The sequence below is a fragment of the Pongo abelii genome, chromosome 16 (genome assembly GCF_028885655.2).
Source record: "Pongo abelii isolate AG06213 chromosome 16, NHGRI_mPonAbe1-v2.0_pri, whole genome shotgun sequence".
NCBI classification, from domain to species: Eukaryota; Metazoa; Chordata; class Mammalia; order Primates; family Hominidae; genus Pongo; species Pongo abelii.
This window is the reverse complement of record NC_072001.2, coordinates 68,909,217-68,936,997: the sequence shown is the minus strand read 5'-3', so window position 1 is coordinate 68,936,997 and position 27,781 is coordinate 68,909,217. Positions and strand designations below refer to the sequence as shown.

Genomic DNA, 27,781 nt, shown 5'->3' with positions numbered 1-27,781 from the left:
GAGGTTGAGGCTGTATTGAGCCAAGATTGAGCCACTGCACTCCAGCCTAGGCAACAGAGTGAGACCCTGTCTTAAAAAAATATATATACATATATATATACACACACACACACACAAATACATACATATATATACACGCGCATAGATATTTTAGATGATTTTGATTCTTTACTACATTTTTCCCTCTTCACTTTAGTTGTAGCAGGACAAGCCACAGACAAAACTCCTCAGACACCGAGTTAAAGAAGGAAGAGGTTTATTCGGCCAGGAGCATCAGCAGGACTCCTGTCTCAAGAGCCGAGCTCCCCGAGTGAGCAATTCCTGTCCCTTTTAAGAGCTCACAACTCTAAGGGGGTCCGCGTGAGAGGGTCATGATCAATTGAGGAAGCAGGGGGTACGTGACAGGGGCTGCATGCACCAGTGGTCAGAGTGAAACAGAACAGACCAGGAAGTTTTACAATGTCTTTCTATAATCTATAGATAACATCAGTTGCTAGGTCAGGGGTCAAATTTTAGGCTTAGGTCAGGCAGGCCCAGGCCTGGTTTCGGGTCTGGTTCCTAGGTTTTGGGTCTGGTTCCTAGGCGCCAGGCTACCTGCCTTTAGTTTTGCTTCTCTTTCCTTTTCTGAGTATAAAACAATATAAAACAATATGAGAGAGTCTGTCTCTCTTCTCTTATAGTGGCAGCTATGAGATCAATTCAGCTTTAACTGGACTCACTCATCTTGCAACTCTGAAAAATTTAAGAAAAAAAACCTTTTTTTCCCACAACTGTAGCGTCAGGCATGGTGGTTCACACCTGTAATCCCAGCACTTTGGGAGGACAAGGCAGGTGGATTGTTTGAGTCCAGAAATTTGAGACCAGCCTGGCCAACATAGCAAAACCCAGTCTCTACTAAAACATACAAAAATTAGCTCTGCATGGTGGTGTGTGCTTGTAATTCCAGCTACTCAGGAGCCTAAGGCATGAGAATTGTTTGAACCTGGGAGGCCGTGCAGTGAGCTGTCGGCTATAGTGGGGCCAAGATTGTGCAACTGCACTCCAGCCTGGGTGACCCCCCCCAAAAAATTTTTTTTTACTTGGTACTGTCCGTTAGCCTTACACAAAGCTTTATCAATTTACATTTCCAATAAAAAGGTGAAAAGATGCTAAACCTCACTTATAATCAAGAAAATGCAAATTAAAATAACAATAGGACAACATTTTTTTTCCCATTTGGGTTCACAAATGTAAAAAGGTTGATAATGCAACGTATGGAAGGAGATAGAGACATTTGTCCTCACATAAAGGTTCTTTTAACAACGAGAATCTACACATTAGGGAGTGTTCCTGAGAGAGATTAAAAGTGATTATATTATGCTAGATTGTTGTGATAAATAAACAAAGGACAATTCTGTTACAGGATCATTGGTTATTTTATGTGTGCTAATAGCAGCCCTGCTGTTAACATGTATCCATTGAGCATTTTTATCTTGTATCATTATTTTCTTTTCTTTTTTCTTTTGTATTTTCTATTTCTTGTATCATTGTTTTCTAATCACTAATTCATTAATTCACTAAGTAGACACGAATTTCTCTATTTTATCTTCTATTATCTATTTTTTTAATAAAAGAGACAGGGTCTTGGTATGCTGCCCAGGCTGGTCTCAAACTCCCGGGCTCATCCTCCCGCCTCAGCCTTCCAAAGTGCTGGGATTACAGGCATGAGCAACTGCCCCTGGCCGAATGTCTCCATTTTAATAGCTGTAGTTTAGTTTACCATTTACACAGCACTTTCTCATCGATTACTTTCATTTATCTCTGCTTCAGTGACAGTGGGAGGTGCTGTTTTCAGATGAGGAAATTGAATCTCAGAGAAGTTAAATGATTTTCCAAGGTCGCAGTCACTATTAAGTGGAGAGGCTCAGGTCCTCTGACTCCCAGTTCCACTAGCTTCCCACTTTCTCAATTGCTTTTCAAACGAAGCACAGTGGAAGGCCTCCCTGGCTCTTCCATGGAATTCAAGTCAATCCGAAAGGAACCACAAGGGGCAGAATGGTGCAGTGGAGGATACGGCTAGCTGGAAGCCTGAGAACTGTTTTTTTCTTTACTCTGTGCTTCTCCCAGTTGTGTGACCATAGGCAAGTCATTTAGCCTCATGGAGCCTCACTGGCCCGTTTAGAAAAATAGAGATGAAGAGATGACACTTGCTTACTAGTGTTGAAAGCAGAGATGATGCCATGCAGTTCCTTCCAGCTGTGAGGGGGTTTTTTTGTTTGTTTTTTGTTTTTGAGACAGTCTCATTCTGTCGCCCAGGCTAGAGTGTCATGGTGCGATCTCGGCTCCAACCTCTGCCTCCAGGGTTCAAGTGATCCTCCCACCTCAGCCCTCAAGTATCTGGGACTACAGGAGTGGGCCACACTACACTTGGCTAATTTTTATATTTTTAGAAGAGATGGGGTTTCACCATGCTAGCCAGACTGGTCTCGAACTCCTGGGCTCAAGTGATCCACCTGCCTCAGCCTTCCAAAGTGCTAGGATTACAGGAGTGAGCCACCGCGCCTAGCCACCTAGCTGTGAGATTTTGAGCCAAACTTAGACTAGTGCTCCTTCTCTGCTCATATATTTTACAAAATACCACTTTCTGCAATGGATTAATCTCTGCAAATGTGAACTCATAACAGACAAACTCACCATATAATTAATGCTTTCCTTGATTGGGGTCTAAAACCGTTCCCTTACCTTTTTTTTTCTTCTTCTTTTTTTTTTTTTTAAGTATTATCAGGTAAACTTGCTGAAGAATGAGGAAATCCCAAGAGAACAACAGCAAATGGTTTCAGGTAGCTCACTGTATCTGAAAAGTTGTTTTCTGCCTGGATCTCTATTTGGTGTGGCCACCTACATTGTTTGTTGCCTATTACATATTTTTACAGATTTTATTATTGCAGTTTTTTTTTTTTTTTGAGACAGGGTCTCGCTCTGTTGCCCAGGCTGGAGTGCAGTGGCACGACCTCGGCTCACTGCAGCCTCTGCCTCCCGGGTTCAAGCGATTCTCCTGTCTCAGCCTCCTGAATAGCTGGGATTACAGGTGCCCACCACCATGTTTGGCTAATTTTTGTATTTTTAGTAGAGATGGGGTTTCACCATGTTGGCCAGGCTGGTCTCAAACTCCTGACCTCTGGTGATCTGCCCGCCTCAGCCTCTCAAAACAGTGGGATTACAGGCATGAGCCACTGCACTCGGCTCACAGTTGGTTCTTTATAGTTCCAATTTCCACAAGCCAAAGAGTCTTTGTTTTTTTGTTTTGTTTTGTTTTTAAGACAGAATCTCCCTCTGTTGCCCAGGCTGGAGTACAGAGGCGCAATCTCAGCTCACTGCAACCTCTGCCTCCTGGGTTCAAGCAATTCTCCTGCCTCAGCCTCCCAAGTAGCTAGGACTATAGGCTCATGCCACCATGCCCGGCTAATTTTTGTATTTTTAGTAGAGACAGGGTTTCACTATATTGGTCAGGCTGATCTCAAACTCCTGACCTCGTGATCTGCCTACCTTGGCTTCCCAAAGTGCTGGGATTACAGGCATGAGCCACTGTACCCGGCCAAGCCAAAGATTTTACAAGCTGGAAAGAGACTTAAGAGATCACTTGATCCTTTCCCCTATCTTTGAGCGGGTAAAATATTTTTTCATTTAGCAGAGGAAGCATCCAGTGCCCAGAAAGCCTGAAAGTTATTGAAGGTTTCACAGCCAGCAAGTATCCTCGTGCTGCAGGACTTATTCCATTCTTGCTGCATGACCATTTATTAGTAATCCCGACTCTTCCAGAAAATTGCAATGAAAGCCAAAAAGAGTAAACTACATGATCATTGGTTGTTTTCTTTTTATCACACATCATGAATTCTTCTAGTCCTAACCATATTTTGATGCATTATTTATAAGAGCCATCTGGTCACAGGTTCCTGGAGAAAACTCTGGAATTTTAAAAAGTCTGCTTTATTTTTCCAGGAAACACACTGTATAGCTCCAATCTATCCTTTACCTGCTCATCAGGGATACAGAAGGCAATTTGGATTCTTTTTTTAAATTGAGATATAACTTACCTACAGTAAAGTGCACAACTTTTTTTTTTTTTTTTTAGACAGAGTCTTGCTCTGTCAGCCAGGCTGCAGTGCAGTGACACAGTCTTGGCTCACTGCAACCTCCACCTCCCAGGCTCAAGCAATTCTCCTGCCTCAGCCTCCTGAGTAGCTGGGATTACAGGCGCCTGCCACCACGCCCAGCTAATTTTTGTATTTTTAGTAGCGATTGTGTTTCTCCATGTTGGCCAGGCTGGTCTCAAACTCCTAACTTCATGTAATCTGCCCTCCTCCACCTCCCAAAGTGCTGGGATTATAGGCATGAGCCACTGTGCCTGGCCCTTTTTTTTTTTTTTTTTTTTTTGAGATGGAGTCTTGCTCTTGTTGCCCAGGTTAGAGTGCATTGGCACAATCTCGGAAGCTCACTGCAACTTCTGCCTCCCAGGTTCAAACAATTCTCATGCCTCAGCCTCCTGAGTAACTGGGATTATAGGCGCCCACCCCCCATGCCCGGGTGATTTTTGTATTTTTAGTAGAGATGGGGTTTCGCCATGTTGGCCAGGCTAGTCTCGACCTCCTGACCTCAGGTGATGCGCCCACCTCAGCCTCCCAAAGTGCTGGGATTACAGGCGTGAGCCACCGAGCCTGGCCAAAGTGCATAACTTCTAAGTGGACAACTCAAAATATTTTTACATGTGTATGTACCATGTAACCACCACTCAGATCAACATATAGATTGTTACTAGCACCTCTGAAGAATCTTTGTGCCCTATACTAGTCAGCACCCTCTAGGGATAACCATTGTTTTGACTTTTATCACCACAATTTAGTTTTGCCTGTTTTTGAACTTCATATTAATAGAATCAGACAGCACGTATTATATTGTATTTGTTTTCTTTCACTCAACAGTATGTCTGTGAAATTATTAACCATATTCTAAAGATGCAATTCATCTTCTGGCTCAAGTCCTCAGGGAATCTGTCAAAACCAGGTACGTACTATGCTAGCTATACACAAGTATGCATAGTCTAAAAACAGGCAGTTGAGAAAAGAACTTTCTTAAATGACCAAAATAGAGTAACCAACCTATGCTGCTCTTGTTGCTTTCTACTCTTGCTTCAATTTCACTTTCATCTCTGCTTTGAAATGGGATCTGATCCGCCCAAGTATTCTCTTTTCTTCTCCCACTAATGGATAAATAGCTTATGCAATTTCCCTTACTTATTTATATCCAGCATTCCCCATTAATGCTCCACAATCATTGGTCTAAAAGGTATAAATGGCCTCAAGCTATAATTTGATGCAGCCCTCTATCATCAGCAAGAAAAGCATTACTGGGACCAGGCACAGTGGCTCATGCCTGTAATCCCAACACTCTGGGAGGCTCAGGCGGGTGGATCACAAGAAGGTCAGGAGATAGAGGCCATTCTGGCCAATGTGGTGAAACCCCGTCTCTACTAAAATAAGAAGAAAAAATTAGCTGGGCATGTGGCGCATGCCTGTAGTCCCAGCTACTCAGGAGGCTGAGGCAGGGGAATCACTTGAACCCGGGAGGCAGAGGTTGCAGTGAGCTGAGATCCCACCACCACACTCCAGCTGGGGGATAGAGCAAAACTCTGCCTAAAAAAAAAAAAAGAAAGAAAGAAAAGAAAACAAAAGCATTATTGGACCTGGTGCAGTGACTCATGCCTGTAATCCCAGCACTTTGGGAGGCCAAGGCAGGCAGATCACTTGAGGCTAGGAGTTTGAGACCAGCCTGCCAACATGGTGAAACCCTGTCTCTACTAAAAATACAAAACAGAGCTGGGTGTTGTGGCAGGCGCCTGTAATCTCAGCTACTGGGGAGGCTGAGGCAGGGAATCACTTGAACCCAGGAGGTGGAGGTTGCAGTGAGCCAAGATCGCGCCACTGCACTCCAGCCTGGGCGACAGAGTGAGAGCCTATCAAAAAGAAAGAAAAGAAAAGAAAGGAAGGGAAAGAAAAGGAAAGGAAGAGAAAGAAAGAGAAAATAAAAGAAAGATTAAAGAAAAGAAAGAAAGAAAAGAGAAAGAAAAGCATTAAAAGCATTATTATGCTCTATATTCAGATTCAACAGATATTTACTGAACACATATACTCTTTAATGTATTTTGCTAGGTGTTATGGAGAACTACAAAAATATAGCAAGCACGGGCTCTACCCTTATGAACATTCAGTCTAGCAAAGAAGCAGTATAGTATGGATATCTACATAAAAGATCATAATATACGCTATAAAGTATTAAATAATGACACCATTTGAGTTAAAAGGAAAAAGATGCTATTCAAATAGCTCAGAGGAAAAGTTAGCTTCTAGTCAGGGTGGTGTCAAGGAAGCTTGGTGGGAGAATATTTATACTAGAAGGATTACAAGAAGTAGGATATCGCTCCTCCCGCCGCCCAAGATGCCTAAAGGAAAGAAGGGCAAGGGAAAGAAGGTGGCTCAGGCCCCTGCTGTCGTGAAGAAGCAGGAGGCTAAGAAAGTGGTGAATCCCCTGTTTGAGAAAAGGCCTAAGAATTTTGGCATTAGACAGGACATCCAGCCCAAAACAGACCTCACCCGCTTTGTGAAATGGCCCCGCTATATCAGGTTGCAGCGGCAGAGAGCCATCCTCTATAAGCGGCTGAAAGTGCCTCCTGCGATTAACCAGTTCACCCAGGCCCTGGACCGCCAAACAGCTACTTAGCTGCTTAAGCTGGCCCACAAGTACAGACCAGAGACAAAGCAAGAGAAGAAGCAGAGACTGTTGGCCTGGGCCAAGAAGAAAGCTGCTGGCAAAGGGGACGTCCCCACGAAGAGACCACCTGTCCTTTGAGCAGGAGTTAACACCGTCACCACCTTGGTGGAGAACAAGAAAGCTCAGCTGGTGGTGATTGCACACGACGTGGATCCCATCGAGCTGGTTGTCTTCTTGCCTGCCCTGTGTCGTAAAATGGGGGTCCCTTACTGCATTATCAAGGGGAAGGCAAGACTGGGACGTCTAGTCCACAGGAAGACTTGCACCACTGTCGCCTTCACACAGGTGAACTCTGAAGACAAAGGCGCTTTGGCTAAGCTGGTGGAAGCTATCAGGACCAATTACAACGACAGATATGATGAGATCCGCCGTCACTGGGGCGGCAACGTCCTGGGCCCTAAGTCTGTGGCTCGTATCGCCAAGCTCGAAAAGGCAAAGGCTAAATAACTTGCCACTAAACTGGGTTAAATGTACACTGTTGAGTTTTCTGTACATAAAAATAATTAAAATAATACAAATTTTCCTTCAGAAAAAAAAAAAAGAAGGATATCATGACTAGATAGGTTTAGTCATACAGTGGATGAGGCAAGGGCATTTTAGATAACCATAAGGACAAGGACCCTGAACTGGGAAATTATGCAGCATGTACAAGGAGTGACTGTGCAGTCTGACCAAAGAACAGGGCAAGTAATGAAGAAACTGGGGCCCCACGTGGTTATGGATTACCCAGAGCCATAGCACCAGAGAGTCCTAGAATGGGCATTGAATCCCAGGCATTTTCCTTCTTTAATGTTCCCATAATATGACCAAGTCAACATTTTAGTCACTGCTCTGCTTTATTTACAACAACCCATTATGTATTGTCCATTAAGTAATTGACTCAACAAACATTTATCGAATATCTAGGACACTCTAGGCATAATTGGATGCTATGGTCTCCAAGGCTGATTTGATATGTGTTATAAAATACTTTTTCCCAAGTGGGGAATAGGGCTAATATAACATTGGGCTAAGACAGATTGTCTTTGTCTTTGTTAAAATTTTATAGAGTTATACTTCAGAGCAAATACTATAAACAACAAAGACAATTAAATAAACCACAAAAACAGATCTCTGTATCATGTTTTTCTACATGACATCAATACACTGAGTCTTAGCAATGACTGCCTATGTGTTTTTTCCATAACTATGCTTACTTATGTTTTAGCAAGGGGTAATACAGGAGGATATGAAACCCTCAATCCTTGAGTGAAAGTTTAAAAACATTTCTAGTATTATAGTACAAGACTCACTTCCGTTTAGCTTATCAACCACCAAACGACATTTCCCCTTTGTACTTGTTATGTTTTAGTGTAACTATGGAGACACAGCACTTTCCATGCAAGTGACACACATGATTTTGGTTTAACGTACTCATTTTCTGAGAAGCATTTTAAAATGTGGTCACTATTTTAAAAATCGTGGTCACTATGAGATCTTTGAGCTACTTTGGTATTTCAATGTAAATCCATACATTTGTTAGCAATATTCATGAGGGAAGAGTTAAGTACCACGGATTATGGATTCTTTCCGATTCCATCAAACTATTTCTACTTAAAGCTTTGGTGCCAGAAAAAAAAAAAGGTAATTATGAATTGAACAAATTGGGCTATCAGATATTTTCAAAATCGTAGAGTATATCAAGTTGAGTTTTGAGATCTCTGTTTCCAGGTATATGGCAGGCTAGGAATTCAGACTGCACCTCCCACTGGAAACAATTTAAAAGACTGAATTAAAAAAAAATTCTTAAACCTCTTAGAAGCGTTGAGCATGGGCAAGAAAGAAAGAAATTATTAGGTCAAAGAGAAGTGAAGAAGGAATCTAGACAGGTAAATGGACAACACTGTCCAGGTGTACAACACCAGGAGGCACCATTTGGATTCTATTCACCTAAATGATGCTCTTGAGGTTGTTTGATGCTATGGCCCTGAGATCACTTTGCCCTAAGGGCATTTGCTCAACCTGGTGAACTGCAGCTTTGGCTTCACAGTGGTTCCAGAGACAAGGTAAAGCCGAGGGCTTGGAGAATCCCATAGGAGACCATTCTCCCAATAAAGCTTGGACCCTTTAGGTGGAGATGAAAACCAGCATACCCATTCATCCTCAGGGTACTGCACAAAAAGTTCCTGTGGAACTAAGTAGAACTAAGTACTAAAAAATACTGTCACTGAAAGACTGACTTGTGATGATCTACAGCCAAAACAGGTCCATAAAAGCCTCAAGCTATTACTCTAAGTTGAGTAACAGGTGCATGGAAGAAACAAATACGAATCCTCTCTGGAGGAATGTACCTCAATAACTCACAAATTATTTTCTAAGAAAACTGAGCAGCTTACAGTAACAAACATTAAGCACTCAAAGAAATGCTACTATATAAATGAAAACCAGAAGAAAGAAGAAACCACATACAATAGAATTAAATGGAAAACATCTATAAATATTTGAGAAATTTAAATTATCACACATACAAGGTGAAAAAAACATTTTACTTCCTTTTTTTTTTTTTTTTTTTTGAGACGGAGTTTCGCTCTTGTTGCCCAGGCTGGGTGCAATGGCACGATCTTGGTTCACCGCAACCTCCACCTCCCGGGTTCAAATGATTCTCCTGCCTCAGCCTCCCAAGTAGCTGGGATTACAGTCATGCACCACCACGCCTGGCTACTTTTGTATTTTTAGTAGAGATGGGGTTCCTCCATGTTGGTTAGGCTGGTCTCCAACTCCCAACCTCAGGTGATCCACCCTCCTCAGCCTCCCGAAATGCTGGGATTACAGGTGTGAGCCACCGTGCCTGGTCACCATTTTACTTAAGAAAAAAAAAAAAATACAAAGTAGAAAATACCTATTTATTAGGCTCATGAACACCACGGAGGGAGCATTGTTAAAGCCTCTCTTCCCCCTGCCATCATGTCTAAGGCAGAGTTTCCTAAAGAACCAGAACAGCAGAGGAAGCTCTTCACTGGAGGGTTGAGCTTTGAATGAGAGCCTGAGGAGCCATTTTGAGCAATGGGGAACACTCACAGACTGTGTGGTAATGAGAGATCCAAGCACCAAGCGCTCCTGGGGCTTTGGGTTTGTCACATATGCCCCTGTGGAGGCAGTGGATGCAGCCATGAATGCAAGGCCACACAAGGTGGACAGAAGAGCTGTGGAAACAGAGAGCTGTCTCAAGAGGAGATTCTCAAAGACCCGGTGCCCACTTAACTGTGAAAAAGATATTTGTTGGTGGCATTAAAGAAGACACAGGGCCTGGCCACTGGCTCACGCCTATAATCCCAGCACTTTGGGAGGCCGAGGTGGGCGGATCACCTGAGGTCGGGAGTTCAAGACCAGCCTGACCAACACGGAGAAACCCAGTCTCTACTAAAAATACAAAATTAGCCAGGTGTGGTGGCGCATGCCTGTAATCCTAGCTACTCTGGGAGGCTGAAGCAGGAGAATCGCTTGAACCTGGGAGGCGGAGGTTGTGGTGAGCCGAGATTGCACCATTGCACTCCAGCCTGGGCGACAGAGCGAAACTCCGTCTCAAAAAAAAAAAAAAAAAAAAAAAAAAAGAAGACACTGAAGAACAGCACCTAAGAGATTATTTTGAACAGTATGGAAAAATTGAAGTGATTGAAATCATGACTGACTGAGTCAGTGGCAAGAAAAGGGGCTTTGCCTTTATAACCTGTGACTACCATGACTCTGTGGGTAAGACTGTCATTCAGAAATACCATACTGTGAAGTTAGGAAAGCCCTGTTAAAGCAAGAGATGGCTGGTGCTTCAGCCAACCACAGAGGTCAAAGTGGCTCTGGAAACTTTGGTGGTGGTCATGGAGGTAGTTTCGGTGGGAATGACAATTTTGGTCATGGAGGAAACTTAAGTGGTCTTGGTGGCTTTAATGACAGCTGTGGTGGTGGTGGATATGGTGGCAGTGGGGATGGCTATAATGGATTTGGTAATGATGGAAGCAATTTTGGGGGTGGTGGAAGCTACGATAATTTTGGCAATCACAACAATCGTCTTCAAATTTCAGACCCATGAAGGGAAGAAACTTTGGAGGCAGAAGCTCTGGCCCCTATGGTGGTGGAGGCCAATACTTTGCCCAACCACGAAACCAAGGTGGCCATGGCGGTTCCAGTAGCAGCAGTAGCTATGGCAGTGGCAGAAGATTTTAATTAGGAAACAAAGCTTAGCAGGAGAGGAAAGCCAGAGAAGTGACCCAGTGGAGCTACAGGTTACAACAGATTCACCAACTTAGCCAAGCACAGTGGTGGCAGGGCCTAGCTGCTGCAAAGAAGACATGTTTTAGACAAACACACATGTGGATGGGCAAAAAACTCGAGGACTGTATTTGTGACTAATTATGTATAACAGCTTATTTTAGTTTCTGTTCTGTGGAAAGTATAAAGCATTCCAACAAAGGGTTTTAATGTAGATTTTTTTTTTTGCACCCATGCTGTTCATTGCTAAATGTAATACTCTGATCATGACGCTCAATAAATGTCTTTTTTTTTTTTTTTAATGTGCTGTGTAAAGTTAGTCTACTCTGAAGCCATCTTGGTAAATTTCCCCAACAGCATGAAGTTAGAACTCCTTCAGGTGATGCCAGGTTCTTTTTTTTTTTTTTTTTGAGACGCAGTTTCCCTCTTGTTGCCTAGACTGGAGTGCAATGACACGATCTCGGCTCACCGCAACCTCCGTCTCCCCGGTTCAAGCGATTCTCCTGCCTCAGCCTCCTGAGTAGCTGGGATTACAGGCATGCGGCACCATGCCCAGCTAAATTTTGTATTTTTTTTTTTTTTTTTTTTTTTTGAGACAGAGTCTCTCTCTGTCGCCCAGGCTGGAGTGCAGTGGCGCGATCTCGGCTCACTGAAAGCTCCGCCTCCCGGGTTCACGCCATTCTCCTGCCTCAGCCTCCCGAGTAGCTGGGACTACAGGTGCCTGCCACCACGCCCAGCTAATTTTTTTGGTATTTTTAGTAGAGACGGGGTTTCTCCATGTTGGTCAGTTTGGTCTTGAACTCCCGACCTCAGGTGATCCACCCGCCTTGGCCTCCCAAAGTGCTGGGATTACAGGCGTGAGTCACCGTGCCTGGCCTGACACCAGGTTCTATTTGGAATTTATATGCAACCTGCTTGGGTGGAAAAGCCGTTGTCTTCAGAAACGTTGGTGTAGTTGAACTGATAGTTACTGTTCTGACCTGAAGTTCATCACTAAAAGGGATTACTCAAGCAAAATCATGGAATTATTGGTTATAGAAATGATTGTTGGCAGGGTGTGGTGGCTTCTGCCTCTAATCAAGTACTTTGGGAGGCCGAGGCGGGCGGATCAGGAGGTCAGGAGATTCAGACCATCCTGGGCAACAAGGTGAAACACCACCTCTACTAAAAATACAAAAAAAAAAAAAAAAAAAAAATTAGCTGGGCGCAGTGGCCTGCGCCTGTACTCCCAGCTACTCCAGAGGCTGAGGCAGGAGAATCCCTTGAACCCAGGAGGTGGAGGGTGCAGTGAGCTGATATCGCTCCACTGCTCTCCAGCCTAGGTGACAGAGTGAGACTCCGTCTCAAAAAAAAAAAAAAGATTGTTGGCCTATCCTATGCAATGTATCTAAATTGAATGATGGTACCAGATAAAATTATAGATGGGAATGAAGTTTGTGTGTCATCCATTACCATGTGTAATCAATAAACGATTTAATTCTCTTGACAAAAAAAAAAAGAAGAAGAAAGAAAATACCTATTTAAGGCGGACATGGTGGCTCACTCCTGTAATCATAGTACTATGGGAGGCCAAGGCAAGAGGATCGCTTGAGCCCAGGAGTTCCAGACCATCCTGGGCAACATGGTGAAACCCCATCTCTACCAAAAATACAAAAATTAGCCAGGTGTGGTGGCACACGCCTGTAGTCTCAGCTACTTGGGGCGCTGAAGTGGGAGGATCGCTTGAGCCCAAGGAGGTCGAGGGTGCAGTCCAGTCTGGGTGACAGAGTGAGACTCTGTCTCAAAAAAAAAAAAAAAAAAAAGGAAAGGAAAATACCTATTTAAAACAGGAAACTATAGAAAATAGCCTAATAATTTTAAAAAATAGAACTTCTAGAAATGAAATGAATAAAATAATGGACAAGTTTAACCTCAGATTATATACAAGTGAACAGAAAAATAAATGAACTGAATGATATGACAATAGAAATTATCCAGGCTTCAGTAAAGAAAGATAAGAAGAAGGGAAACATGAAAGAGCAGTAAATAGATATGGAGGATAAATTAAGACAATCTAACATGTATTGATAAATTTGGAGTTCTGGAAGGCAAGGAGAGAGAAAATGGTAAAGAGGTAATTTTTTTTTAAAGATAAGTTCTTTCTCTGCTGCTCAGGCTGGAGTGCAGTGGCACAACCATGGCTCACTGCAGCCTTGAACTCCTGGGCTCAAGCAATCCTCCGACCTCAGCCTCCCGAGTAGCTGGGACCACAGGCATGTGCCAACATACCTAGCTAATTAAAAAAATTTATTTTCTGTAGAGACAGGGCCTCACTATGTTACCCAGGTTCCTCTTGAGCTCCTGGGCTCAAGTCATTCTCCTGCCTTGGCCTCCCAAAGTGTTGGGATTATAGGTGTGAGCCACCATGCCTGGCCAAAAGGGTAATATTTGAAGAGACAGTAGCTAAGAAATTTTTAGGACCAATCTGTTTAAGAACACAGGTTTAAGAAGTCCACTGAATTTCAACCAGGATTAAAAAAAAAAAGTATTTTCAGTTAAACACAACATAGTGAAACAACAGCATACCAGAGACAAATGATCTCAGAAGCTGATTGACTGCTGACTTCACAAGAGAAAAAAAGTTAAGTGCGAACTTAGAATTTTACTCCTCAAAAAATAGCTTTTGGCCGGGTGCAGTGGCTCACTCCTGTAATCCCAGCACTTTGGGAGGCCGAGGTGGGTGGATCACTTGAGGTCAGGAGTTTAAGACCAAACTGGCCAACATGGTGAAACTCTGCCTCTACTAAAAATACGAAAATTAGCCAGGTGTGGTGGCGTGCACCCATAATCCCAGCTACTTGGGAGTTTGAGGTGCAAGAACTGCTTGAACCCGGGAGGCTGAGGCTGCAATGAGCCAAGATTGAGCCACTGCACTCCAGCCTGGGCCACTGCACTCCAGCCTGGGCCACAGAGCAAGAATCCATCTCAAAAAAAGAAAAAATAAATAAATTTTAAAAAGTTCAAAAAGGAAGATGAAAAACAGGCATTTAAGACAAATTAAGTGAAAGATTTTGCTTCCACAATATTCATAAAAGGAAATTCTAAAGAATGTACTTAAGAAACTGATCCTGGCCGGGTGTAGTGACTCCCTTGACTCACGGAGTTTGAGGCTGCAGTGAGTCCTGATGGCACCACTGTACTCCAGCCTGAGCAAGAGAGTGAGACCATTATTTCAAAAAAAGCAAGCAGGATTCAAAAGGCCTGGGGGAAGGCCTAAAAATTTACTTTTATAACAAGCTCCCAATTTGATACTACTTATTTAAGACCACGCTTTTTCTTTTCATTTTTCTTTATTTTCTTTTCTTTTTTTTTTTTTTGAGACAGGGTCTCACTCTGTCGCCCAGACTGGAGTGCAATGGTATGATCACAGCTCACTGCAGCCTTGAACTCCCAGGCTCAAGTGATCCTCCTGCCTCAGCCTTCCAAGTAGCTGGGACTACAGGCATGTGCCGCCATGCTGGGTTAATTTTTTGTAGAGATGAGGTCTCACTGTGTTGCCCAGGCTGGTCTCAAACTCTTGTGCTTAAGTGATCCTTCCACCTCAGCCCCCGAAAGTGTTGAGATTATAGGTGTGAGCCACCGTCCTGGGCTTAAAACCACACTTTAAATAGCACTGTTGACTAGCCATGAAAAGAAAGCAAAAACTGAGTATAAATTGCAAACTAGTAGAGGAGGAAAAGTTGAAATGAAAAAGAAAATAATTCAAAAGAAGGCAAAAAAGGAAAGTAAACTAGAACAGAAGGAACATGCAGAAAGCACAAAATAGGATGATAGTGGCCTGGCGTGGTGGCTCATGCCTGTAATCCCAGCACTTTGGGAGGCCGAGGCGGGCAGATCACGAGGTCAGGAGATCGAGACCATCCTGGCTAACATGGTGAAACCCCGTCTCTACTAAAAATACAAAAAATTAGCTGGGTGCGGTGGCGGGCGCCTGTAGTCCCAGCTACTCGGGAGGCTGAGGCAGGAGAATGGCCTGAACCCGGGAGGCGGAACTTGCAGTGAGCTGAGATAGCGTCACGGCACTCCGGCCTGCGTGAAAGAGCAAGACTCTGTCTCAAAAAAAAAAAAAAAAAAAGGATGATAGTTACAAATTCAAATATATCAGTAATTACATCAAATATAAAAAGATTAAATTATCCAATTAAAAGACAAAGACTGATACAAAAAATAAACTCAAAATGGATCACAGACTTAAATAAAACTTTTAGAATAAAATATAGGAAAAAAATGCAACTTTGGGTTAGGCAAAGAGTTATTAGATAGAATATCAAAAACATGATCCATAGAAGCAAAGCTGACAATTTGGATTTCATCAAAACAAAAATTTTGTATTATGCCTGTAATCTCAGCACTTTGGGAGGCTGAGGTGGGTGGATCATTTGAGGTCAGCAGTTCGAGACCAGCCTGGCCAACATGGTAAAACCCCATCTCTACTTAAAAATACCAAAATTAGGTGGGTGTGGTGGCAGGCGCCCGTAGTCCCAGCTACACGTTAGGCTGAGACAGGAGAATCGCTTGAACCTGGGAGGTGCAATTGAATTCAACTCAATTGTGTGAGTTGAGATTGCGCCATTGTGCTCCAGCCTGGGTGACAGAGCGAGACTTCATCTCAAAAAAAAAAAAAAAAAAAAAAAAGACACTCTTAAGAGAATGAAAAGACAACTCATACAGAGAGAGAAAATATTTCTCCCTCTCTGTCTTCTCTGTCTTGCAGATATGCAAATCACGTATCTGACATTTGACTTGTGTCCAGAATACATAAAGAACTCCCAAAACTTGACAATAAGAAAACAAACAGCCCAATAAAATAATGAGCAAAAGACTTGAGTAGACATTTAACCAAAGAAGAGCCATGGCTGAAAAACAGACACATGAAAAGTTGTTTAACAACATTAGTCATTAGAGAAATGCAAATTAAAACCACAAAAAATACTACTACACAACTGTTAGAATAAAATAAACAATCTGACAATTCCAAGTGCTGGTGAAAATAGGGAGCTACTGGTTTCTGTCATACATTGACAATAGCAATGGATAGTGATAGCCACTGTAGAAAACAGTTGGGCAGTTTTTTGTTTTGTTTTTTCTTTTTGAGACAGTCTTGCTCTGTCACCCAGGCTGGAATGCAGTGGCGTGATCTCAGCTCACTGCAACCTCCACCTCCCGGTTCAAGCGATTCTCCTGTCTCAGCCTCCTGAGTAGTTGGGGACCCAGCTAATTTTTGTATTTTTAGTAGAGGTGGGTTTTTACCATGTTGGTCAGGCTAGTCTCGAACTGCTGACCTCAAATGATCTACCAACCTCGGCCTCCCAAGGTGCTGGGATTACAGGCATGAGCCACTGTGCCTGACCGACAGTTTTAAAGATAAAGTTAAACAGCCGGGCGCGGTGGCTCATGCCTGTAATCCCAGCACTTTGGGAGGCTGAGGCAGGTGGATCATGAGGTCAGGAGATCGAGACCATCCTGGCTAACATGGTGAAACCCCGTCTCTACTAAAAATACGAAAAGAATTAGCCAGGCGTGGTGGCGGGAGCCTGTAGTGCCAGCTACTCGGGAGGCTGAGGTAGGAGAATGGTGTGAACCCAGGAGGCGGAGCTTGCAGTGAGCCGAGATCGCACCACTGCCCACCAGCCTGGGCAACAGAGTGCCACTGCCCACCAGCCTGGGCGACACAGCGAGACTCCGTCTCAAAAAAAAAAAATACAGTTAAACATAGAATTACCTGAGGCCTAGCACTCTCACTTCTAGGTATTTACCATAGTGAAGTTAAAATTGTTCACCTGAAAATCTGAACACAAATATTTGTGGGTTGCTTTATTTGTTTATTTTATTCTGACACTTGTGTAGTAGTATTTTTTGTGGTTTTAATTTGCATTTCTCTAATGACTAATGTTGTTAAACAACTTTTCATGTGTCTGTTTTTCAGCCATGGCTCTTCTTTGGTTAAATGTCTACTCAAGTCTTTTGCTCATTATTTTATTGGGCTGTTTGTTTTCTTATTGTCAAGTTTTGGGAGTTCTTTATGTATTCTGACACAAGTCAAATGTCAGATACGTGATTTGCATATCTGCAAGACAGAGAAGACAGAGAGGGAGAAATATTTTCTCTCTCTGTATGAGTTGTCTTTTCATTCTCTTAAGAGTGTCTTTTTTTTTTTTTTGAGATGAAGTCTCGCTCTGTCACCCAGGCTGGAGCACAATGGCGCAATCTCAATTCACTGCAATTGAGTTGAATTCAATTGCACCTCCCAGGTTCAAGCGATTCTCCTGTCTCAGCCTAATGTGTAGCTGGGACTACGGGCACCTGCCACCACGCCCACCTAATTTTGGTATTTTTAAGTAGAGATGGGGTTTTACCATGTTGGCCAGGCTGGTCTCGAACTGCTGACCTCAAATGATCCACCCACCTCAGCCTCCCAAAGTGCTGGGATTACAGGCGTGAGCCACTGTGGTTGGCTGGCAGTTTTAAAAATACAATTAAACATAGAATTACCCGAGGCCCAGCACTCTCACTCCTAGGTATTTACCATAGTGAAGTTAAAATTGTTCGCTGAAAATCTGAACACAAATGTTCGTGGTAGCTTTGTTTGTCAAACCAAAACCTGGAAATAGCCCAGATGTCCCTCAACTGGTGAATGGATAAACTGTAGCACATCCATGTGATCAAATGCCAAGAGTAATAAAAAAGGAATGAGGCCAGGAGCGGTGGCTCACACCTGGAATCCCAATACTTTGGGAGGCCAAGGCGGATGTGTCACTTGAGGTCAGGAGTTTGAGACCAGCCTGGCCAACATAGGGAAAGCCTGTCTCTAGTAAAAATACAAAAATTAGCTGGGCGTGGTGGAGCACGCCTGTAATCCCAGCTACTCGGGAGGCTGAGGCAGGAGAATTGCTTGAGCCTGGGAGGCAGAGGTTGCAATGAGCCAAGAACGTGTCACAGCACTCCAGCCTGGGCAACAGAGTGAAGCTCTGTCTCAAAAAAATAAGATAAAATAAAAAAGGAATGAGTTCTTCAGCAGTCAGGTCTTGCCTGTGAAAAACCACTGCACTCCAGCCAGGGCAACATAGTAAGACACCACCTCTTTTTAAATATAAATTATTATTTTTTAATTATTTTTTGAGACAAGGGTCTCACTCTGTTGCCTAGGCTGGAGGGCAGTGGCATGATCTTGGCTCACTGCAGCCTCTACCTCTGAGGCTCAAGCAATTCTCCCACCTCAGCCTCTCGAGTAGCTGGGACCACAGGCGTGTGCCACTATGCCAACTAATTTTTGTATTTTTTGTAGAGATGGGGTTTCACCATGTTGCCCAGCTTGGTCTCAAACACCTGACCTCAGGCAATCCGCCCGCCTTAGCCTCCCAAAGTGCTGGGATTACAGGCATGAGCCACAGTATCCAGCTATTATCTTTTTTACAGAACCTTTAAAAAATATATTTTTAGGCTGGGCGCAGTGGCTCACACCTGTAAACCCAGTACTTTGGGAGGCTGAGGTGGGAGGATCACAAGGTCAGGAGTTCAAAAGCCTGGCCAACATAGTGAAACCCTGTCTCTACTAAAAATACAAAAATTAGCTGAGTGTAGTGGCACGCGCCTGTAGTCCCAGCTACTCAGGAGGCTGAGGCAGGAGAATTGCTTGAACCCGGGAGGCAGAGGTTGCAGTGAGCCGAGACCACACCATTGCACTCCAGCCCGGGGGACAGAGTGAGACTCTGTCTCAAAAAAAAAATATATATATATATAATATGTATATATTTTACATATATATAATATGTATATATTATATATATATTTAAAAAGAATGCATTCTTGAAACACACAAGAATATGAATGAATCCGCAAAGCATTTTGCAGACAGGGCACAGTGGCTCACGCCTGTAATCCCAGCACTTTGGGAGGCTGAGGTGGGAGGACCGCTTGAGCCCAGGAGTTTGAGACCAACCTGGGCAACATGCCGAGACTCCATCTCTACAAAAAATAAAATAAAAATATTAGGTGAGCACGGTGGCATACGCCTGTTTTCCCAGCTACACAGGAAGCTGAGGTGGGAGGATCTCTTGAGCCCAGGAAGTCAAGACTGCAGTGAGCAGTGTTCATACCACTGCACTCCAGCCTGGGTGACCGAACAAGACTTTGTCTCGAAAACAAAAACAAAAACTTCTGCTAAGTGAAAGAAGCCAGACTCAAAAGACTACATATTGTACTATTCCATTTATATGACATTCTGGAAAAGGTAAAACTATAGGAGCAGAGAACGGATAAGTGATTGCCTGGGCTTGGGGGTGGGGTGGGGGCTCAATCACAAAGGGGTAGGTAGCACAAGGGAATTTTCATGGAGTGTGATCATGTCTTGATTGTGGCAGTGGTTTCAATACTCTCTGCATTTGCAAAATAAAAATAAAAATAAAAAATAATTTTTTTTTTTTTTTCAGAAAGAGTTTCGCTCTTATTGCCCAGGCTGGAGTGCAGTGGTGCAATCTTGGCTCACTGCAACCTCTGCCTCCCGGGTTCAAGCAATTCTCCTGCCTCAGCATCCCGAGTAGCTGGGACTACAGGTGTCTGCCACCACGCCCAGCTAATTTTTTCTTTTTTGTATTTTTAGTAGAGACAGGGTTTCACCATGTTGGCCAGGCTGTAATCCCAGTACTTTGGGAGGCCAAGGTGTGTGGATGACCTGAGGTCAGGAGTTCAAGACAAGGCTGGCCAACATGGTGAAATCCCGTCTCTACTAAAAATACCAAAAAAAAAAAAAAAAATTAGCCAGGCATGCTGGTGCGAGCCCGTAGTCCCAGCTACTCGGGAGGCTGCGGCAGGGAGAATCGCTTGAACCCGGGAGGCAGAGGTTGCAGTGAGCCGAGATCATGCCAGTGCACTCTAATCTGGGCGACAACAGAGTGAGACTCTGTCTCAAAAAAAAAAAAAAAAAAAGACAAAGATTTTCAGACTGGGTAAAAATACAATGTCAGGGTCTCTGACAGTATCTTTTGGCAAAAGGCAAACTTTGCTAAAAAAAAAAAGTGAGTTCAATTCTCATTCTTACAAGATTATGCATGAAACCTCATTATTTAAAAACGAAAAGTATTTCTATTTTTAGATTGCTAATATGTGGCAGCAAATAAAAAACCCATACATATCACACTCAAATACATATGTACCACAGTTTTGTGTGTCTTATAAAACTGTAAAACATATGGAGATTAAGAATCAAAGAGGCGGTTGAATTTTATACGTCTAAAACAGCAAAACGAGTCTCTGAATTTTTCCCTTTTCATCCAGCTGTTTTGCCATCATAGAGCTAATTTTAGAAGGCGTAATCTTCTTATAAAGTACATGTAGTTAAGAAAAGTAGTGGGTTTTTTTGTGACTTCTAATTCAGAGTTGTACAGGGTGCTTGGTTTCTGAACTAAGCCAGCAGACTGAGAATAATCTGAATCATAAGTCTAAGGCTAAGCCAAGAAACTTTTAGCTAAAGAATCATAGTGAGCTTTCATTAAGAGTTGAACTCCAGATCCTTTTTATTAATGGGCTTTAAAATGCAGATAAACTTCCAAACAAAGTTTTCCCTCAATCTGGGAAAAACAAAATGAAAATCATAGTGTGTGATTCTTTCCTGCAAGTTGAATGACTACATTTGCTTTGTAATGCATGTAAGAGGAATATACGTGGTTGCTTATTCTTGCTGGAGACTTCAATAGTTGCTTTCGTTTGCTTTCTTTTTCTGATGAGAATCAGCAACATGGACACATTGCCATTTTTTTTTTTTGAGCAATAGTATTTTTTTTAATGTAAAGAGTCAAACCCAAAGAATCCAATCCAAATGAAATAATTTAGACCACAAAGTCCAGGGTAATTTTCCCCGTTTCTCAAAATAACTAGAACTGAGTACACATTAAATCTTCACTTTTCTTTGTATTATATAGACACTGTCACAAATGCAAGAGATTCTTCACTTTTCAGGTCAAAGTTTCACCATCCTTTGGTCCTGTTATATGTAACAGGTGAACAATCACTTTTCATTAACTATGAATCAAAATAGATTAAGTGAAGACAATTTTATGTAACTCCTCACAGCTTCAAGTGCTATATAAGGAAGGATTTAAGAGTGCTTATAACAGCTTATTCGGTGCATGAGTTTCCATTAAACTACTTAACACAAATCTTAATTTATAGAAAAATTCAACCAATGCCAAGATCACCTAAAGTAAGTTATTCCAACCGGTCAAGAAACCAAAAAATCTTGTATAGAAAAAAAAAAAAAAGAGCAAAGGAAACTGGTATTCTATATTGCCCCGGAATCCTGCTTATTCTGAGGGTTCGGTTTCACCTAATTGTCCTAAAATAGTGCCCCCAGTCACACAATTAAAACTATTTGATAGATCATGAGACTGACGATTGGCTGGACACACTGTGTGTGGTTAGGAAAGCCCTATTACTGAACTGTTGGCCGCCGGCGTGTGACATTTATAAGAAGCTGGGCAATCTACCCACAATTGCTGAAAAAAAAACTTTAAAAAAATTCTTCAAGTTTCCGCATTAAAAATAACCTTATGCATGTAGGAATGGAGAAAATGTGGAAGAGTTACTCCCATTAGGCTGGCCTTGAATGGATATGCTGTGTTTACAAAATATTTTGAGATGGCCAGATAAGCAGTACTAATGGCAGCATATTACACAGTTATCATGAACCATGTGTAGCCTAAGGAGAATTTTCGGTGTATCAGGGTGGCCCACATGCTGCTATTTATCATTTCAATTTCATATCAGAATCAAAACTGAGGAAAAAGAAAACACTTTGAAATCCAAGCAAGTCATCTGGGGCCTGAGTAATGAGGCCTCTTGAAAGAAAAAAATGAGAGAGAAAGAGATTAACACATTTTTGACAAACAGGCTTTGGCTTCAGAGCACTATTGCAACTGTTAAATTCACGTGCTGATGGAGTTCAGGTATGTAGACATTTACAGTAAGTTTTTACCAATGACTTTTACCAAATAGTTGCACACATACATTTTCTGAAGCTGCATTTTAGTGACTAAAGTAACACTTTAGACAACAGGATTATGTCTTAGTTGCACTGCTATGTCTGAATATTACAGCAATTGAGAACTCTGATATAGAGAGGGTAAACTGCCACTTAAAGAGTAACATTCTCCTGAAAAGGCAATAGCTTTCCTTAATAAGAAGCAACACATGAAGTCTAGCATGCATGGTTTCATATATTCCATTTTGATTGCTTAAGTTTTCAACTGGGCAGTATTCTATTTCAAGGCCATACTGTTGCAAAACCTTGTTCTGTGGTTGTAACATAGCTGCTGTGACTGTTGCAAACAGAGAAGACAGCACAGAGACAGAGAGAGAGAGAGAGAGAGAGAGAGATTAGGAGAAAAAAGTATTCTTTAGATATTTATTTATTTTTGAGGCAGGGTCTCATTCTGTTGCCCAGGCTGGAGTGCAGTGGTGCTATCATAGCTCATTGCAGCCTCAACCTCCTGGGTTCAAGCAATCCTCCCGTCTTCAGCCTCATGTGTAGCTGGGACTACAGGCATACACTATTATGCACAGCTAACTTTTTCATTTTTAGTAGAGATGGGGGTTTCACTATGTTGCCCAGGCTGGTCTTGAACTCCTCAACTCAAGCAATCCTCCTACCTCAGCCTCTCAAAGTTCTGGGATTACAGGTGTGAGTCACCACACATGGCCCGGGAGAAAAAGTATTCTGTGTAACTTTCACATGAAGGTCTTTTAGTAAATAACCAGTTTTTTTTGGTTGTTGTTGTTGTTTTGAGACAAGTCTCGTTCTCTTGCCCAGGCTGGAGTACAGTGGCACAATCATGGCTCACTGTAGCCTCAACCTCCTGGGGCTCAGGTGATCCTCCCACCTCAGCCTCCCAAGTAGCTGAGATCACAGGCATGGACCACCACACCTGGATAATTTTTTAAATAATTTTTTTGTAGAGACAGAGTTTGCCATGTTGCTCAGGCTGGTCTCGAACTCCTAGGCTCAAGTGATCCACTTGCCTCAGCCTCCCAAAGTGTTGAGATTGCAGGTGTGGTCAGGCGTGGTGGTTCTCAGCAACTTGGGAGGCTGAGGTGGGTGGATCGCCTGAGGTCAGGAATTAGAGACCAGCCTGGCCAACATGATGAAACCCCCGTCTCTACTAAAAATATAAAAGTATTAGCTGGGCATGGTGGCCCGGGCCTATAATCCCAGCTACTTGGGAGGCTGAGGCAGGAGAATCACTTGAACCTAGGAGGTGGAGGTTGCAGTGAGCCGATACGTGCCACTGCATTCTAGCCTGGGCAACAAGAGGGAAACTTCATCTAAAAAAAAAAAAAATGATTACAGGTGTGAGCCACTGAGTCTGTAAAACAAAAAAATTGTAAGTTCTCTGAGCTTCTACCCTGAATGAGCCCTGTTTTTAATAAAGATTAAGGTGGTTGGCTCCTGCAGAGACTCTACAGCTTAGGATAAAACAGGATTAAAGACAAGTACTCATATAAATAAATGACTGTCTTTTTTTATAATATGAGAAAATCATGAAGACTAATGGAATAACAACAGCTGATCATCATTTATCGAGTACCAATAAGGTATATGATCCTACACAATTCCTTTTGAGGTTTCAGGGTCTGAGATGGGGTTTAGGAATAAAAATGAGAGACAAGAAAACTATCACATAAACTAATTGTCTTGGGTCAATGTTATTATTGGCTGATTGAGGAAAGGGAATATGTCTGTGGAATTTCCTTTGTAAATGCCTACTTGTGTGGATATATATAGACATCTGAATGTTTTTGATAATGATGATAATTAACAATCATCCTTTACAAATACATAGGTTGTTATAAACTATGTACTTAAGAACTGGGACAACTGTTCACAAAATGAATGACATGTAGTGTAATAAAAGATCTGATTTGTCCTTCAAACAATTATAGGCTTGATTATAAAATACTCAGAAGCGGGGAATGATTAATATATAGTTGGGTTTGTTTTTGGAGTGGAAGGAAGGTAGTTAGTTAAAAAGCAAACAAACAAAAAATAGTCAGGGTTTTCTCCCCAGTATCCCTGAATCTGGACTAGGATTTGTTAATATCTTAATAATTTCTCAGTTGCGAATAAAACAAAAAACAAAGCAAAACAAAAAAATAAAACAACAACAACAAAAAAACAGTCCTTCCATGAATTACCTCATGTCCAGGCCTTCTACTCAAGTCCTCATCCTATGCAAAAATTCTCTTTCCTTGATTTAGAGATGGGGTTTCACTATGTTGCTCAGGCTGGTCTCAGACTCCTGGGCTCAAGCACACCTCAGCCTCCTAAGTAGCTGTGACTACAGGAGCCTCCCACCATGCCCAGCTGGCTAAAAATAAAATTCCTTTTCCTATTCCCTCTGAAGTTACAGATTTTTGTTTGTTTGTTTTTTAATAGAGACAGGGTCCCACTCTGTCACCCAGACTGGAGTGCAGTGGTGCGATCATGGCTTACTTCATCCTTGAACTCCTGGGTTCAAGTGATCCTCCTGCCTCAGCCTTCCCAGTAGGTAGGACTACCGGCATACACCACCATGCCCAGCTAAAGTTTTATATATATATATATATTTAAAAAGGACCTTACAAAAGCTTCCCAGAGGTATCTGCATAGTTTTTGGAAAAAATTAGCATTGTAACTTCCTATATCAAGAAATTTAGGCCAAAAAGAAAAATATTGAGTGAGGTTTCTTAGGACCCAGGTATGAAGTTTCCTAGGAATGATAAGCTAATAATCATGGTACAAAGCTTTGCATAGTCTCTTCACAAACAAAACATATATCACTAGTGTCTTTCTTGTTTCAGTCCTGGAAAATGACAAATTTTACTCGACAGCTGCTTAACATATGGAACAAAACCTTGTCTCACAGGCAGTGCACTCATTTAAGCCATACATCTTTCTCTCTTAGTTCAAAGTGACAGTAGTGACAAGAGCAAAGTTTTTTGGAAGATATTTTCAGAGCCACTCTAGTTAGCAGCTTAGTTATATCCAGTCTAGATGGCATTCTTGTTTACCCATGTGAACTTCTGCTTCAGTTATTCAAATTCTTTGAATTCCTCAGTTCTGAGAACTGGGGTGGGCCTTATCAATTTTTCCCAAAACTTTCATTTGTAACTATTTCCAATAGACTCTAATCCCCAAATGTGCTGGTTTCCACTTCCCTGTTGCTTTGGAAAACTCTATATAACATCAGCTAGAGTCTATTTTGCATTTGGTAGTTGCTTATAAATAGATTCACTGTGTTCTCTAGGTATGAATATTTGTTTTACATTGATTGTTTTTAGACATAGGACTTACTAACATTCTAAAATTCTGCTTTTTCTTAAATATGTGCCTTAGTTGAAGTACTAATAAAGCTTCTAAATTAGATTTTGTAGATCATAGTAAATTTACATAGGCAATGTGTTAGACTTTGCATATGTTTTGTAGAAAAATAAAACCAAACCTAAGTAAGTAAAATAAAGGGTCAACTAAACAATCCAGCAGGGAACTCTCCTAAAGCTGCAATCACTTCTTACCCTAAATTATAGTTTCACTACTGGCCATACTTTCATTCTGCTTACTTTTTTAAGTTTCTTCCTTAGATCTATTCCTTACATATATTTACAGATTATAACACTAACCTCTACCGACTTTCTCCTTCTAATGCAACTTGGCCAGTTTCACTGAACTCTTTTTTCTTTCTTTCTTTTTTTCTTTTCCTTTTTTTAGATGGAGTCTTACTCTGTCGCCCAGACTGGAGTGCAGTGGCACGATCTTGGCTCACTGCAACCTCCGCCTCCCGAGTTCAAGAGATTCTCCCACCTCAGCCTCCCGAGTAACGGGGACTATAGGCGCCCACCACCATGCCCCGCTAATTAAAAGGCAATAAAGAGATCATTGCTATTACATTCCTGAGTCTTCAGGCCACTGCCTTTTGTATCATATGGGGCACTTAGAGTTTAACGAGGTCGGGTGCAGTGGCTCACACGTGTAATCCCAGCACTTTGGGAGGCCAAGGCAGGCGGATCACTTGAGGCCCAGGAGTTTCCAGCCTGGCTAACATGGTAAAACCCCATCCTACTAAAATACAAAAATTAGCCAGGTGTGGTGGCAACAGAGCGAGAGCAGCCTGGGCAACAGAGCGAGACTCCATCTCAGACAACAACGACAACAACAAAAACCACAATGTCATACCTACATAGTCAACTAAATACCCCAGCTTGGGTTTTTTGTTTATCTATTTGTATTTTTTAATACTCCTGTTTGGGCTTCAAAGAGTACAACAGTTTTAGAGCAGGGAAGTTCAGAAAATCCTTCCTGTATCATTTTCAAGGTAGAAAACATGATTTAGTAATCATTCAATAGTTGACATATTTTCTTGTTTAAAACTTAAGAGGCAGGGCACAGTGGCTCATGGCTTTAATCCCAGCACTTCGGGAGACTGAGCTGGGCAGATTGCTTGAGCCCAGTAGTTGGAGCCCAGCCTGGGGAACATGACAAAACCCCATCTCTACAAAAACGAAAAATTAGCAGGGCATGGTGGCTCATGCCTCTACTCCCAGCAATGTGGGAGGCCAAGGCAGGTAGATTGCTTGAGCCCAGATTGGGAAAACCTCATCTCTACAAAAAATACAAAAAATTCAAAAAATTAGCCGGGCATGGTGGCTCATGCCTGTAGTACCAGCTACTCAGGAGGTTGAGGTGGGAGGATCACCTGGACCCAGAGGTCAAGGCTATAATGAGTTATGATCCATCACTGCACTCCAGCCTGGGCTACAGAGTGATACCCTGTCTCCAAAACAAAAACAAACAAAACAAAACAAAACTTTATGAAAGCTTATTCAATATAATTAGTCATCAGGGCAATGTAAATTAAAACTACAATTATATATCATATGCCAATTAAAATGGCCAATTTTTTTTCTTTTTTTAATATAAATTCCATCTTTTCTTTTTTTTTTTTGAGACAGTCTCGCTCTGTCATCCATGCTGGAGTGCAGTGGTGCAATCTCAGCTCACTGTAACCTCCACCTCCTGGGTTCAAGTGATCCTCCTGCCTCAGCCTCCTGAATAGCTGGGATTACAGGAGCCTACCACCACACCTGGCTAATTTTTGTATTTTTAGTAGAGATGGGGTTTCACCATGTTGGCCAGGCTGGTCTTAAACTCCTGACCTCAAATGATCTGCCCGCCTCGGCCTCCCAAAGTGCTGGGATTACAGGTGTGAGCCACCGCACCTGGCCATATTATTGTATAGTTTTCCATTGCAGGACTACACTATGTTTCTTTTATTGACAGGCATTTAGTTTTTGTCCAATCATCATTACTATGAGCAATAAATCAATGAACATCCTAGTAGTGTCTTCTGGTGCAGGGGTTTTCAAGATTTTATGGCCAGTACTCACAGTGAGAAATAATTTTACATTCAGACATTGTACATGCATACATGCCTGGGAAGTAGACTCTGAGACAGGGATTCATATGCAGGACATTTATTGGGGATTGTCTTGGGATCAGCAGCTGCATAGAAGTGAAGGAAGCAGGATTGGGTAAAGGGAGAAGTTGGGCTGAAATGAAGTGGCAATAAAGGCCTCAGCTGATTCCACACTAGTCGGGATGATCCCTGAGAGTTATTTCAAATTGGGACAGGGGGATCAGGACTTTATATACCTGCACTGACCAGTTACT

General features: G+C 42.3%; 1 long non-coding RNA gene and 2 pseudogenes across 1 annotated transcript in view; 2 read left to right on the top strand and 1 right to left on the bottom strand.

Annotated features, from left to right (window-relative positions):
- The window catches only part of LOC129050491 (uncharacterized), a 70,469-nt gene that overhangs the window by 33,512 nt on the left and 9,176 nt on the right, over positions 1-27,781 (bottom strand). The gene's annotated exons all lie outside the window — the stretch shown is intronic.
- LOC100442106 (large ribosomal subunit protein eL8-like) lies at positions 6,460-7,348 on the top strand (annotated as a pseudogene).
- On the top strand, positions 9,847-11,039 carry LOC100441733 (heterogeneous nuclear ribonucleoprotein A1-like; annotated as a pseudogene).